The sequence below is a fragment of the Hordeum vulgare genome, chromosome 3H (genome assembly GCF_904849725.1).
Source record: "Hordeum vulgare subsp. vulgare chromosome 3H, MorexV3_pseudomolecules_assembly, whole genome shotgun sequence".
NCBI classification, from domain to species: Eukaryota; Viridiplantae; Streptophyta; class Magnoliopsida; order Poales; family Poaceae; genus Hordeum; species Hordeum vulgare.
Window position 1 is genome coordinate 55,265,611 of NC_058520.1, and position 15,402 is coordinate 55,281,012.

Here is a 15,402-nt window from a genome sequence, read left to right on the forward strand (position 1 = left end):
ACGGATGGCACTTGCACGTTCAGCACACGTACAGCTCGATGACAATCCCCGCCTTCTTGAACCAGCAAGAGGGGCGGAGAGGTAGATGAGTTCTCTAGCACGGCGACGTCGCGGTGGTCATGGTGAACTAATCCAGCAGGGCTTCGCCTATGTGGCAGTCGTGGCTAATTTCTGTGTTGTCAAAAACCCTCGATACCTCTAGTATATATAGGAGGAGGGAAAGGGGAGGCTGCCTTGGCCCCTACTCCAAGGAGGATATGTTCAACCGAAGCTAAGGGAGAGTCCTCCTCCCACAAGGGAGGGGGGCTCCCTTGGAAGGACTCTTCCTCCTTTCCATTTAAGCTTTCTTGACTTATCCCTCCACTCCTAGCCACATGGGCCTTTAGGGGAGGCTTTTGCAAGCCCACCAAGGGCTGGTCCACCTCCTCTCACACCCCATGAAACCCTTAGGTCGTCACACCCCTCCCGGTGGTCCCCCGGTACCCTCCCGGCACTCCCGGTACACTACTGATGAGCTCGAAACCTTTCCGGTGACCAATACAGGACTTCCTATATATGAATCTTTAACTATGGACCATTCAGAGCTTCTCGTGACATCCGGGATCTCATCTGGGACTCCGAACAACCTTTGGTCACCCACACCTATAACTCAACTGTACCAAAACGTCACTGAACCTTAAGTGTGCAGACCCTGCGGGTTCGAGAACTATGCAGACATGACCTGAGACATTCTCCGGTCAATAACCAATAACGGGACTTGGATGTCCATACTGGCTCCTACATATTCTACGAAGATCTCTATCGGTTGAACCTCTATGTCAAGGATTCAGTTAATCCCATATGTTGTTCCCTTTGTCCTTTCGGTATGTTACTTGCCCGAGATTTGATCGTCGGTATCTCTATACCTAGTTCAATCTCGTTACCGGCAAGTCTCTTTACTTGTTCCGTAATACAAGATCCCGTGACTAACTCCTTAGTCACATTGCTTGCAAGGCTTGAAGTGATGTTGTATTACCGAGTGGGCCCTGAGATACCTCTCCGTCACACGGGGTGACAAATCCCAGTATTGATCCACGCCAACCCAACAGACACCTTCAGAGATACCTATAGAGCACCTTTATAGTCACCCAGTAATGTTGCGACGTTTGATGCACACAAGGTATTCCTCCGGTGTCCGAGAGTTGCATGATCTCATGGTCACAGGAACAGATACATTGACATGCAAAAAACCGTAGAAATAAACTGACATGATCATATGCTACGTTTATAGTTTGTGTCTTGTCCATCACATCATTCTCCTAATGATGTGATCCCATTATCAAGTGACAACACTTGTCTATGGCCAGGAAACCTTGACCATATTTGATCAACGAGCTAGTCAACTAGAGGCTCACTAGGGACAGTGTGTTGTCTATGTATCCACACAGGTATTTGAGTTTCGAATAAATACAATTCTACCATGGATAATAAACCATTATCATGAACAAGTAAATATAATAATAACTAATTTATTATTGCCTCTAGGGCATATTTCTAACAGTCTCCCACTTGCACTAGAGTCAATAATCTAGTTCACATCACTATGTGATTGTAATGAATCTAACACCCACACGGTTCTGGGGCTTGATCATGTCTTGCTTGTGAGAGAGGTTTTAATCAACATGTCTAAACCTTTCAGATCCATGTGTGCTTTACAAATCTCTATGTCATCCTATAGATGTTGCTACCACGCGCCATTTCGAACTATTCCAAATGACTACTCCACTATACGAATCCGGTTTACTACTTAGATTTATTCAAATTAGTGTCAAAGCTTGCATCGACGTAACTTTTTACGACGAACTCTTCAATCACCTCCAAAATCGAGAAAATTCCTTAGTCCACTAGTTACTAAGGATAACTTTGACCGTTGTTCAATGATTTAATCTTGGATCACTCTTTGTACCCCTTGACAGACTCATGGCAAGGCACACATTAGGTGCGGTACACAACATGGCATACTTTAGAGCCTACAGCTAAGGCAAAGGGGACGACCTTCGTCCTTTCTATTTCTTCCGCCGTGGTCATGCTTCGGGTCTAATTCAAATTCACACCTTACAACACAGCCAAGAACTCCTTATTTGCCGATCTATTTTGAACACCTTCAAAAACTTGTCAAGGGATGCATTTTGTTAAAATTTCTATTAAGCACTTTGATTTATCTCCATAGATCTTGATGCTCAATGTTCAAGTAGCTTAATCCAGGTTTTCCTTTGAAAAACGATCCTTTATGCTTTCTAGAAATTCTATATTTTTTCCGATCAACAATATGTCAACCACATATACACATCAGAAATTCTATAGTGCTCCCACTCACTTAATTGGAAATACAAGTTTCTCACAAACCTTGTATAAACCCCAAAACCTTGATCATCTCATCAAAGCGTATATTCCAACTCCGAGATGCTTGCTCCAGTCCATAGAAGGATTGCTGGAGCTTGCACACTTGTTAGCATCCTTAGGATTGAAAAAACCTTCTGGTTGTATCACATACAACCTTTCTTCATGGAAACCGTCGAGAAAACAATGTTTTTACATCCTATTTGCAAGATTTCATAAATAATGCAGCAACTACTAACATAATTTCAACAGACACTTAGCATCGCTACGAGTGAGAAAGTCTCATCATAGTCAACTCTTTGAACTTGTCGGAAACATCTTTGCAACAAGTCGAGCTTTCTTAATGGTGACATTTCACCATCATCGTATGTCTTTCTTTTAATGATCCATATGTACTTAATAGTCTTACGATCATCAAGTAGTTCTTCCAAAGTATACACTTCGTTTTCATACATGGATCCTCTCTCGAATTTCATGGCCTCCAGCCATTTCTCGGAATCCGGGCCCACCATCGCTTCTCCATAGCTTGTAGGTTCATTGTTGTCCAACAACATGACCTCCAAGACATGTTTACCGTACCACTCTGTGGCAGTACGTGACCTTGTCGACCTACGAGGTTTGTAGTAACTTGATCCAAAGTTTCATGATCACTATCATTAGCTTCCACTTCAGTTGGTGTAGGCCCACAGGAAGAACCTCTTGTGCCCTGCTACACACTGGTTGAAGTGACGGTTCAATAACCTCATCAAGTTTCCACCATCCTCCCACTCAATACTTTTGACAGAAACCTTTTCTTGAGAAAGGACCCGTTTCTAGACACAAACACTTTGCTTCCGGATATGAGATAGGAGATATACCCAACTATTTCGGGTATCCTATGAAGATGCATTTATCCGCTTTGGATTCGAGCTTATCAGACTGAAACTTTTTCACATAAGCATCGCAACCCCAAACTTTTAAGAAACGACAGCTTAGGTTTCTCCAAACCATGGTTCATACGGTGTCATCTCAACGGAATTACGTGGTGCCCTATTAAAGTGAATGTCGTTGTCTCTAACGCATAACCCAAAAACGATAGTGGTCATTCGATAAGAGACATCATAGTATGCACCATATCCAATAGGGCGCGACTATGAAGTTCGGACAAACCATCACACTATGGTGTTCCAGGTGGCATTAGTTGTGAAACATTTTCCATGTTGTCTAAATTGTGTACCAAACGCGCAACTCAGATATTCATCTCTATAATCATACCATAGACATTTTATCTTCTTGTCAAAAAGATCTTCAACTGCACTCCGGAATTACTTGAACCTTTCAATAATTCACACGTGTGTTTCATCAAGTAAATATAATAGTATCTACTCAAATCATCTTTGAAGTAGGAACATAATGATATCCACTGCGTGCCTTAGAACTCATTGGACTGCACACATCAAAATGTATTATTTCCAACAATTTAATTTATTGTTCCATCTCACTCAAAACTAGGCCTTCGGTCATATTGCCCATGTGGTATGATTTGCATGATTCAAGTGATTCAAAATCAAGTGAGTCCAAACGATCCATCTGCATGGAGTTTCTTCATGTGTTTATACTAATAGACATGGTTCGCATGTCTCAAACCTTTCAAAAATGACCGAGTCCAAAGATCCATCAGCATGGAGCTTCTTCATGCGTTTTATACCAATATGACTCAAATGGGAGAGACACAAGTAAGTGGTACTATCAGTACTACTTTATATCTTTTGGCATCAATATTATGAACATGTGTATTCATACGTCTCCAACGTATCTATAAGTTTTGATGGTTTCATGCTATTATCTTGTGAAACTTTGGATGTTTTGTATTTTTTTTATATATTTTTTGGAACTAACTTATTAACTCAGTGCCAATTGCGAGTTCCTGTTTTTTCCATGTTTTTCACCCCTTTCAGATGAGGATTTTGAACGGAGTCCAAACGGAATGAAACTGCCAAAAAGATTTTTTCCGAAACAGAAAAAGATCGGGAAGCCATAGAATCAGGGCAGGGTGCCTCAGGGACCCCACAAGCCCTCATGGCGCGGCCAGGGGGCCCCACACCACCCTGGCTTGTGGGCTCCCTGGGCCACCTCTGCCCTAGGTTTTGCACCTATATATTCACTAAAATCCCAGAAAAAATCAGGAGATCATCGAAAGTACTTTTCCGCCGTCGCAAGCTTAAGTCTCCCCAAGATCCCATCTGGGCCATGTTCTGGTGCCCTGCCGGAGGGGGGATTCAGATACGGAGGGCTTCTTCATCAACACCATGACCTCTCCGATGATGCGTGAATAGTTCACCATAGACCTACGGGTCCATAGCTAGTAGCTAGATGGCTTCTTCTCTCTCTTGGATCTTCAATACAAAGTTCTCCATGATCTTCATGGAGATCTATCCGATGTAATATTCTATTGCGGTGTGTTTCTCGAGATCCGATGAATTGTGGATTAATGATCAGATTATCTATGAATCTTATTTGAGTTTCTTCTCATCTCTCTTATGCATGATTTCATATCCTTGTAATTCTCTTCGAGTTGTGGGTTTTGTCTCGCCAACTAGATCTATGATTCTTGCAATGGGAGAAGTGCTTGGTTTTGGGTTCATACCGTGCGGTGACCTCACCCAGTGACACAAGGGATAGCGAGGCACGCATCATGTTGTTGCCATCAAGGGTAAAAAGATGGGGTTTTCACCATTGGGTTGAGATTATCCCTCTACATCATGTCATCTTGCTTAAGGCGTTACTCTGTTCGTCATGAACTCAATACACTAGATGCATGTTGGATAGCGGTCAATGTGTGGAGTAATAGTAATAGATGCATAAAGTATCGGTCTACTTGTCTAGGACGTGATGCCTATATGTATGATCATTGCCTTAGATATCGTCATGACTTTGCGCGGTTCTATCAATTGCTCGACAGTAATTAGTTCACCCACCATGATATTTACTATTTTGGGAGAAGCCTCTAGTGAACACTATGGCCCCCGGGTCTACTCCACACCATATTTTCAGCCTTACACTTTTTACTTCATTGCACTTTCCGCCTTCAGATCTCACTTTGCGATCAATCTTGAAGGGATTGACATACCCTTTAAAGCATTGGGTGCAAGCTCTTTTGTGTTTGCGCAGGTACTCTGGACATGACGAGATTCTCCTACTGGATTGATACCTTGGTTCTCAAACTGAGGGAAATACTTACTGCTCCTGTGCTGCATCACCCTTTCCTCTTCAAGGGAAAAACCAACGCAAGCCCAGTCGCCGTCAATGTGTCAATTTCTGGCACTGTTGTCTGTTGCCGCAGCAGAAGAATTTCTGGCGCCGTTTCCGGGAAGGATCAAGTCAAGAAGTCATCCAAGTAAGTGTTGCAAACTCATCTCTTGCATTTACTTTTTTGCCTCTCGTTTTCCTCTCCCCCACTTCTGGAAAAAGCAAAAATTTACAAAAAAATATTTTCCTTTTTCATTTGCCTTTTTTCGTTCGCCCTTTCTTTCGTTTTCCTTTCCTTTGCTTGTGTGATATGTGCCTTCAATATGCTTGCATCTTCACTTGCTGAAAATCTATTGATATGGATCCTAATCCACTTGCTAATCTCTTTAAGAGATCCAATTATGTTGATCCAATTGCTAGTGAGTTGAGTGCACTTGACTATCTTTATGCACTTTTGCTTGAGATGCGTGAATCTGAAAATCGTGATGAAGAAATTTATGAAGTGATTCACGAGGGCTCCTTGAATGAAAAGCATGATTGCAATTGTTTCACTATAAATCCTATTAGTGTCAATCATGCTAAAAATATGCAAAACCCTAAGCTTGGGGATGCTAGTTTTGCTATGTCCACTACTTGTTGCAATGATCATGAATGGTGTGATGATTTTTATTATGATCTTAAAATTTGTTTAAGCCTCATGATGAATATGATATTTACAATATTATTGGAAGTGGGTTTGGAGAAGTCATGACTTTAGTTGATGATAATCCCACTATTTTTGAAGAGTGTCAACTTTGCATGCATGTGGATCATGAAAAGAATATCCTATGGGATATATATATTGTTGAATTTGGATATGATCCCACATGTAATTATTATGCGAGAGGAAACCATTGTGGTAGAAACTTTAATGTTCCTAAATCTCCTCTCGTTATGTTGAGATTGATATTGTCTCTTTCTTCTTCCTTGCATTTGGTAACTATTGGTTGTCTTGACAATCTGTTGTCATATAAAATGCCTATGCATAGGAAGTATGTTAGATTTTCACATGCTTTATGATGCTCTCGTTGTGCTTCAATTCTTGTCTTTTGTGTGAGCATCATTGAATTATCAATGCTAGCTAAGGGCGTTAAACAATAGCGCTTGTTGGGAGGCAACCCAATGAATTTATCTTTTTCTTTCTGTTTTGTTGCATCCACACCATCATAATTCTGTTGTGATTGTGTTTTTTGTGTTTCTTTTTGTGTTTGAGCCAAGCAAAACCTTTATGACTAGTCTTGGTAATGGTTGTTTGATCCTACTGGAAAAAGACAAAAACTTTTCGCTCACGAGATGATTTTTCATTATTATTCAGAAAGAGATTTTGAGTTGATTCTTTTTCCTTCTAGTTGATATGCCTTTTGCCCAGGCAGTCGTAATTCTTCAGAATTTGTGAGGTAACAAAAGTATACGAAGTATACAGATTGCTACAGACTAGTCTGTTTTTGACATATTCTGTTTTTGTTGAGTTAGTTGCTTGTTTTGATGAAACTATGGTTAGTATCAGGGGGTACTAGCCATGGAAAAGTGAGAATACAGTAGAACAACACCAATATAGATAGAATTCAAGTTTGCTACAGTACCAGAAGAGGTGGTAATTTGTTTTCTTGTGCTAATGATATCACGAGTTTCTGTTTAAGTTTTGTGTTGTGAAGTTTTCAAGTTTTGGGTGACGTTCTCATGGACAAAGAGATAAGGAGTGGAAAGCGCTCAAGCTTGGGGATGCCCAAGGCTTCCCAAGCCAAATTCAAGGACACCAAAAAGCCTAAGCTTGGGGATGCCTCGGGAAGGCATCCCCTCTTTCGTATTCAATCCATCGGTAACATTACTTGGAGCTATATTTTTATTCACCACATGATATGTGTTTTGCTTGGAGCGTCTTGTATCGTAGGAGTCTTTTATTTTTGTTGTGTCACAATCATCCTTGCTGCACACCTTTTTGAGAGAGAGAGACATGCACTCATTGTGATTTTGCTAGAATGCTCATAGTGCTTCACTTATATCTTTTGAGCTAGATAATTTTGCTCTATGTGCTTCACTTATATCTTTTAGAGCACGGCGGTGCATGACTTGGTAGTTGGCTTATGCTATGAAAGTAGTCCCAAAGGAGATAGGTACCCAAAGAGGATATAAAAACCTCCATTTTCAAGTGCATGGAGTAGAAAGAGAAGTCTTGATTCCTCTCAATTAGTTTTGAGACGTGGATTCGGTAATATTAAGAGTTGTGTTACTAGGGTGTTGTGAATCTACAAATACTTGTGTTGAAGTTAGTGATTCCCGTAGCATGCACGTATGGTGAACCGCTATGTTAGGAAGTCGGAGCATAATTGATCTATTGATTGTCATCCTTTGTGTTGAGGTCGGGATCGCGCGACGGTTAACACCTACCAACCCTTCCCCTAGGAGTATGCATTTAGCACTTTGTTTTGATTACTAATAAAAACTTTCCCAACAAGTATGTGAGTTCTTCATGACTAATGTGAGTCCATGGTATAGATGCACTTTCACCTTCCACCTTTGCTAGCCTCTCTAGTGTCGCGCAACTTTCGCCGGTACACAAACCCACCATATGCCTTCCTCAAAACAGCCGCCATACCTACCTACTATGGCATTTTCATAGCTATTTCGAGATATATTGCCATGCAACTCCCACCGTTTTGTCTCATGACTTGTGCCGTCACTCTCTTATTGCCATTGCATGATCGTAAGATAGCTAGCGAGATGTTTCAACGTCATGCGCCAAGCTAGATCGTTGCACATCCCGGTACACTGCCGGAGGCATTTCCTATAGAGTCGTCATCATTCTAAGCTTTGAGCTGTGAGTAAATAAAAGTTTGATGATCATTATTAGAGCATTGTCCCATGTGAGGAAATCAAAAAAGAGGCCAAAGAGCCCAAATAAAAAAAAGGAGGCCAAGAGCCCAAACAAAAAAAAGAAAGAAAAAGAGAGAAGGGACAATGCTACTATCTTTTCCCACACTTGTGCTTCATAATAGCACCATGTTCTTCATGATTGAGAGCTTCTTGCTTTGTCACTACCATATGCTAGTGGGAATCTTCATTATATAACTTGGCCTGTATATTCCAATGATGGGCTTCCTAAAAATTGCCGTAGGTCTTCGTGAGCAAGCAAGTTGGATGCACACCCACTAGTTCTCCTTTTGAGCTTTCACATACTTATAGCTCTAGTGCATCCCTTGTATGGCAATCCCTACTCATTCACATTGATATCTATTAATGGGCATCTCCATAGCCTTTTGATACGCCGAGTCAATGTGACAATCTCCTCCTTTTTGTCTCACAACAACCACCACACTCTATTCCACCTATAGTGCTATATCCTTGGCACACGCTCATGTATTGCGTGATAGTTATAAAAAGTTTGATAAAGTAAGAGTGCGAAACAATTACTTGGCCAATACCGGGGTTGTGCATGATTTACATTAGTTGTGTGAGGATGAAGTTGCAAAGGAAAACTATGCTAGGTACCTTGAAGTATTATTGTTTTCATGTCAATAGCAAACTATTGTTTTGAATCTTACAGATCTGAACATTCATGTGACGTGAAATAAGTTGCAAAGGACAACTATGCTAGGTAGCATTCCACATCAAAAATTCAGTCTTCATCACTTCCCTACTCGAGGACGAGCAGGAGTTAAGCTTGGGGATGCTTGATACGTCTCCAAGGTATCTATAATTTTTGATGGTTTCATGCTATTATCTTGTCAAACTTTGGATGTTTTGTATGCCTATTATATATTTTGTGGGACTAACTTATTAACTCAGTGCCAAGTGCCAATTCCTGTTTTTTCCATATTTTTGACCCCTTTCAGAGGAGGATTTTGAACGGAGTCCAAACGGAATGAAACTGCCAAAAAGATTTTTTCCGAAACACAAAAAGATTGGGAAGCCGGAGAATCAGGGCAGGGGGCCTGCAGGGACCCCACAAGCCCTCATGGCGTGGCCAGGGGGCCCGCGCCACCTTGTCTTGTGGGCTCCCTGGGCGACCTCTGCCCTAGGTTTTGTGCCTATATATTCCCTAAAATCCTAGAAAAAATCAGGAGATCATCAAAAGTACTTTTCCGCCGCCACAAGCTTCTGTCTTCGCAAGATCCCATCTGGGCACGTTCTGGTGCCATGTCGGAGGGGGGATTCGGATACGGAGGGCTTCTTCATCAACACCATGATAGCACCGATGATGCGTGAGTAGTTCACCAGAGACCTATAGATATAATTATTGCCATAGATATCGTCACGACTTTGCGTGGTTCTATCAATTGCTCGACAGTAATTTGTTCACCCACCTTCTACTTGCTTTCATGAGAGAAGCCACTAGTAAACACTACGGCCCTCGGGTCTATTCACATCTATCGTTTACATCTCCGCTTTTACTTTGCTTTTTACTTTGTTGCTTTCAGTTCTCACTTGACGAACAATCTATAAGGGATTGACAACCCCTTCATAGCGTTGGCAGCAGGTTCTTTGTGTTTGTGCAGGCTCTTGTGATACTCCTTCACTGGATTGATACCTTGGTTCTCAAACTGAGGGAAATACTTACCATCGCTGCGCTACATCACCCTTTCCGCTTCGAGGGAACACAAACGCAAGGCTCCAAGGCCACGGGTGAAATCCTTTGCATATTTGCCTAGGTAGTCCCTTAAGGCGTAGCCGTAGCATAAGGATTCCTGGTGCCATCGACACACCTATTTCTGGCACCATTGGAAGGTCTTTTGTTGCAGTAGCAGAAGTATTTCTGGCGACGTTACCGGGGAAGGAGAGATCTATCCAAGTAGGTCTCACAAACTCATCTCTTGCATTTATTTTTTTGCCAGTTGCCTCTCGTTTTCCTCTCCCCCACTTCACATTTGCCGTTTTCATTTGCGTTTCTCCTTTGCCTTTTTCGTTTGCTTTTTTGTTCGCCCTTTTCTCTCGTTTGCCTTTCCGTTGCTTGTGTGATATGTGCCTTCAATATGCTTGCATATTCTCTTGCTGAAAATCAAGTGATATGGATCCTCATCCACTTGCTAATCTCTTTAAGAGACCCACTTATGTGGAACCAATTGCTAGTGAGTTGAGGGCACTTGACTATATTTATGGAGTTTTGCTTGAGATGCGTGAATCTGAAAATCATGATGAAGAAACTTATGAAGTGTTTCACGAGAGCTCCTTGGATGAAAAGCATGATTGCAATGGTTTCACTATAAATTCTATTAGTGACAATCATGCTAAAAATATGCAAAACCCTATGCTTGGGGATGCTAGTTTTGCTTTGTCCACTACTTGTTGCAATAATCATGATTGGGGTGATGATCTTTCTTATGATCTTGAAAATTTGTTCAAACCTGATGATGAATATGATATTTGCAACAATATTGAAAGTGGGATTGGAGAACTCATGACTTTAGTTGATGATAATCCCACAATTTTTGAAGAGTGTCAACTTTGCATGCATGTGGATCGTGAAAATAATATCCTATGGGATAGCTATATTGTTGAATTTGAATATGATCCCACATGTAATTGCTATGAGAGGAAAATATTTTGGTAGAAACTTTCATGTTACCAAATCACCTCTCGTGATGTTGAGATTACTCTTGTCTCTTTCCTCTTCCTTGCATATGGCAGCTATTGGTTGTCTTGACAATTTGTTTTCCTATAAAATGCCTATGCCTCGGAAGTATGTTAGACTTAGATGTGATTTTCACATGCTTTAGGATGCTCTCGTTGTTCTTCAATTCTTGTGTTTTGTGAGAGCATAATTGAATGCCTAGCTAAGGGCGTTAAACAATAGCGCTTGTTGGGAGGCAACCCAACGAATCTATCCTTTTTCTTTCTGTTTTGTGTTTTCCACACTTTCATAATTCTGTTATGATTGTGTTTTTTTTGTGTTTCTTTTTGCGTTTGTGCCAAGCAAAACCGTTATAATTAGTCTTGGGGATGATTGTTTGGTCATGCTGGAAAAGACAGAAACTTTCTGCTCATGAGAAGAATTTTCATTTTACTTTCTGTAAGAGCTTTTGAGTTGATTCTTCTTTCTGCTGATTGATACGCAAATTCTTCAGACTGTCGTAATTTTTCAGAATTTTTGAAGTACCAGAGGTATACGAAATATACAGATTGCTACAGACTGGTCTGCTGTTAACAGATTCTGTTTTTGTTGTGTTGGTTGCTTATTTTGATGAAACTATGGATAGTATCGGGGGGTATTAGCCATGGAAGATTGAAAATATAGTAACCCAACATCAGCATAAGTAGAATTTAATTTTGCTACAGTACCTAAGGAAGTGGTGGTTTGCTTTCTCATACTAATGTTATCACGAGTTTCTGTTTAAGTTTCGTGTTGTGAAGTTTTCAAGTTTTGGGTGAAGTTCTTATGGACAAAAAGATAAAGAGTGGCAAGAGCTCAAGCTTGGGGATGCCCGAGGCACCCCAAGAGATTCAAGGATGCCGTAAAAGACTAAGCTTGGGGATGCCCCGGGAAGGCATCCCCTCTCTCGTCTTCAATCCATCGGTAACGTTACTTGGGGCTATATTTTTATTCACCACATGTTATGTGTTTTTGCTTGGAGCGTCTTGTATCGCAGGAGTCTTTTATTTTTTTGTGTCACAATAATCCTTTCTGCACACCTAGAGAGAGAGACAAGCACTCACCGTGATTTTGTCGAGCTTCACTTATATCTTTTGGTAGACAATTCATCTTACATGTGCTTCACTTATATCTTTTGAGCTAGATACTTTTGCTCTATGTGCTTCACTTATATCTTTTAGAGTGCAGCGGTGCGTGGCTTGGTAGTTGATCTATGCTTTGAAAGTAGTCTCAAAAGGGGTAGTTATCCAAAGGGATACGATAACTTCCACCTTCATGTGTATTGAATAGTTAGAGAAGTTTGATTCCTCTCAATTAGTTTTGAGTTGTGGTTATGGTAATGTTGAAGTCATGCTAGTAAGGTGTTGTGGATCTAGAAATACTTGTGTTGAAGTTAGTGATTCCCGTAGCATGCACGTATGGTGAACCTCTATGTGATGAAATCTGAGCATGATTAGTCTATTGATTGTCATCTTTTGCGTGGCGGTCGGGATCGCGCGATGGTTTATACGAGCCAACCCTTGCCCTAGGAGTATGTGTTGAATGCTTTGTTTCAATTACTAATAAAAATTTCGCAACAAGTATATGAGTTCTTCATGACTAATGTTGAGTCCATGGTTTAGATGCAGTTTCACCTTCCACCATCACTATCTTCTTAGTGTCGTGCAACTTTCGTCGGTGCACAAAACCCACCATTAGCCTCCCTCAAAACAGCCACCATACCTACCTATTATGGCTTTTTCAAAGTCATTCCGAGATATATTGCCATGCAATTACCACCATGACATGTGCCACCACGTCTACATTGCCATTGCATGATCGTAAGATAGCTAGCATGATGTTTCCACTAATGTCTATGCCATGCTAGATCATTGTCACGGTACACTACCGAAGGCATTCCATATAGAGTCATTGTTGCCCTAAGTTTCGAGTTGAAAGTCTGATGATCATCATTAATGGAGCATTGTCCCATGTGAGGAAATAAAAGGGGCCAAAAAGCCCACCAAAATAAAAAAGGCCAAAGAGCCCACCAAAAAAAAATAAAAAAAAGAGAGAAGGCACAATGCTACAACCTTTTCCACACTTGTGCATATTAAGCATCATGATCTTCATGATTGAGAGTCTCTCGTTTTGTCACCACCATATAGCTAGTGGGAAATTTTCATTATATAACTTGACTTGTATATTCCAATGATAGGCTTCCTCAAAATTGCCTTAGGTCTTCGTGAGCAAGCAAGTTGGATGCACACCCACTTGTTCTCTTTAAGAGCTTTCACTTACTCGTAGCTCTAGTGCATCATTTGTATGGCAATCCCTACTCATTCACGTTGATATCTATTGATGAGCATCTCCGCAGCTCATTGATATGCCTAGTTAATGTGACTATTTTCTCCTTTTTTGTCTTGCAACCTCCACCATACTCCACACCACTTATAGTGCTAAAACCATGGCTCACGCTCATGTATTGCGTGAGCGTTGAAAAGGTTTGAGAAAGTAAATGTGTGAAACAATTACTTGGCCAATACCAGGGTTGTGCATGATTTAAATTCATTGTGAAATGATGATAGAGCATAGCCAGACTATATGCTTTTGTAGGGATAACTTTCTTTTGGCCTTGTTATTTTGAAAGTTCATGATTACCTTGCTAGTTTGCTTGAATTATTATTGTTTCCACGTCAATAGCAAACTATTGTTTTGAATCAAATGGATATGAACATTCACGTCACATAAGAGGAGTTACAAAGGACATCTATGCTAGGTAGCATGAAAGCATCGAAAATTCATTCTTCGTCACTTCCCCACTCGAGGACGAGCAGGAGTTAAGCTTGGGGATGCTTGATACGTCTCAAACGTATCTATAATTTTTGATGGTTTCATGCTGTTATCTTGTCATCTTTGGATGTTTTATGTACCTTTTATATCTTTTTTGGGACTAACTTATTAATTCAGTGCCAAGTGCCAGTTCCTGTTTTTTCTGTGTTTTTGGCTCTTTTCAGATCTGATTTTGGAACGGAGTCCAAACGGAATAAATTCCCCGAAATGATTTTTTTCCGAACGGAAGAAGATCAAGGGGCCTGTGGGCCAAGCGAGGAGGGCTGGAGGGAGCCCACAAGCCCCCACTCCGCCACTAGGGGGAGGCGGCGGTGGCAGGGCTTGTGGCCTCCCTGGCGCCCCCTGACCTAGATCTTTGGCCTATATATTCCCTAAAATACAGCAAAATATGAGGGGAGCCTCGAAAATACTTTTCCGCCGCCGCAAGCTTCCGTTTCCACGAGATCTCATCTGGAGACCCTTCCCGGCGCCCTGCCGGAAGGGACTTTGGAGTTGGAGGGCTTCTTCATCATCATCTTCGCCCCTCCAATGACTCGTGAGTAGTTCACTTCAGACCTACGGGTCCGTAGTTAGTAGCTAGATGGCTTCTTCTCTCTCTTGGATCTTCAATACAAAGTTCTCCATGATCTTCATGGAGATCTATCCGATGTAATCTTCTTTGGCGGTGTGTTTGTCGAGATCCGATGAATTGTGGATTTGTGATCAGATTATCTATAATATATATTTGACTCTTTGCTGATTTCTTATATGCATGATTTGATATCCTTGTAAGTCTCTCCGTGTCTTGGGTTTTGTTTGGCCAACTAGATCTATGATTCTTGCAATGGGAGAAGTGCTTGGTTTTGGGTTCTTACCATGTGGTGACCTTTTCCAGTGACAGTAGGGGCAGCAAGGCATACATTGAGTGGTTTCCATCAAGTGTAACAAGGTGGGTTCTGTCGTTGATATGAGATTGTCCATCTACATCATGTCATCTTGCTTAAGGCGTTACTCTGTTCTTTGGGACTTAATACACTAGATGCATGCTGGATAGCGGTCGACGTGTGGAGTAATAATAGTAGATGTAGAAAGTATCAGTCTACTTGTTTTGGATGTGATGCCTATAGATATAATCATTGCCATAGATATCGTCATGACTTTGCATGGTTCTATCAATTGCTCGACAGTAATTTGTTCACCCACCGTCTACTTGTTTTCATGAGAGAAGCCACTAGTAAACACTATGCCCCCCGGGTCTATTCACATCTATCGTTTACACCTCCGCTTTTACTTTGCTTTGTTACTTTGTTGCTTTCAGTTCTCACTTGGTGAACAATCTATAAGGGATTGACAACCCC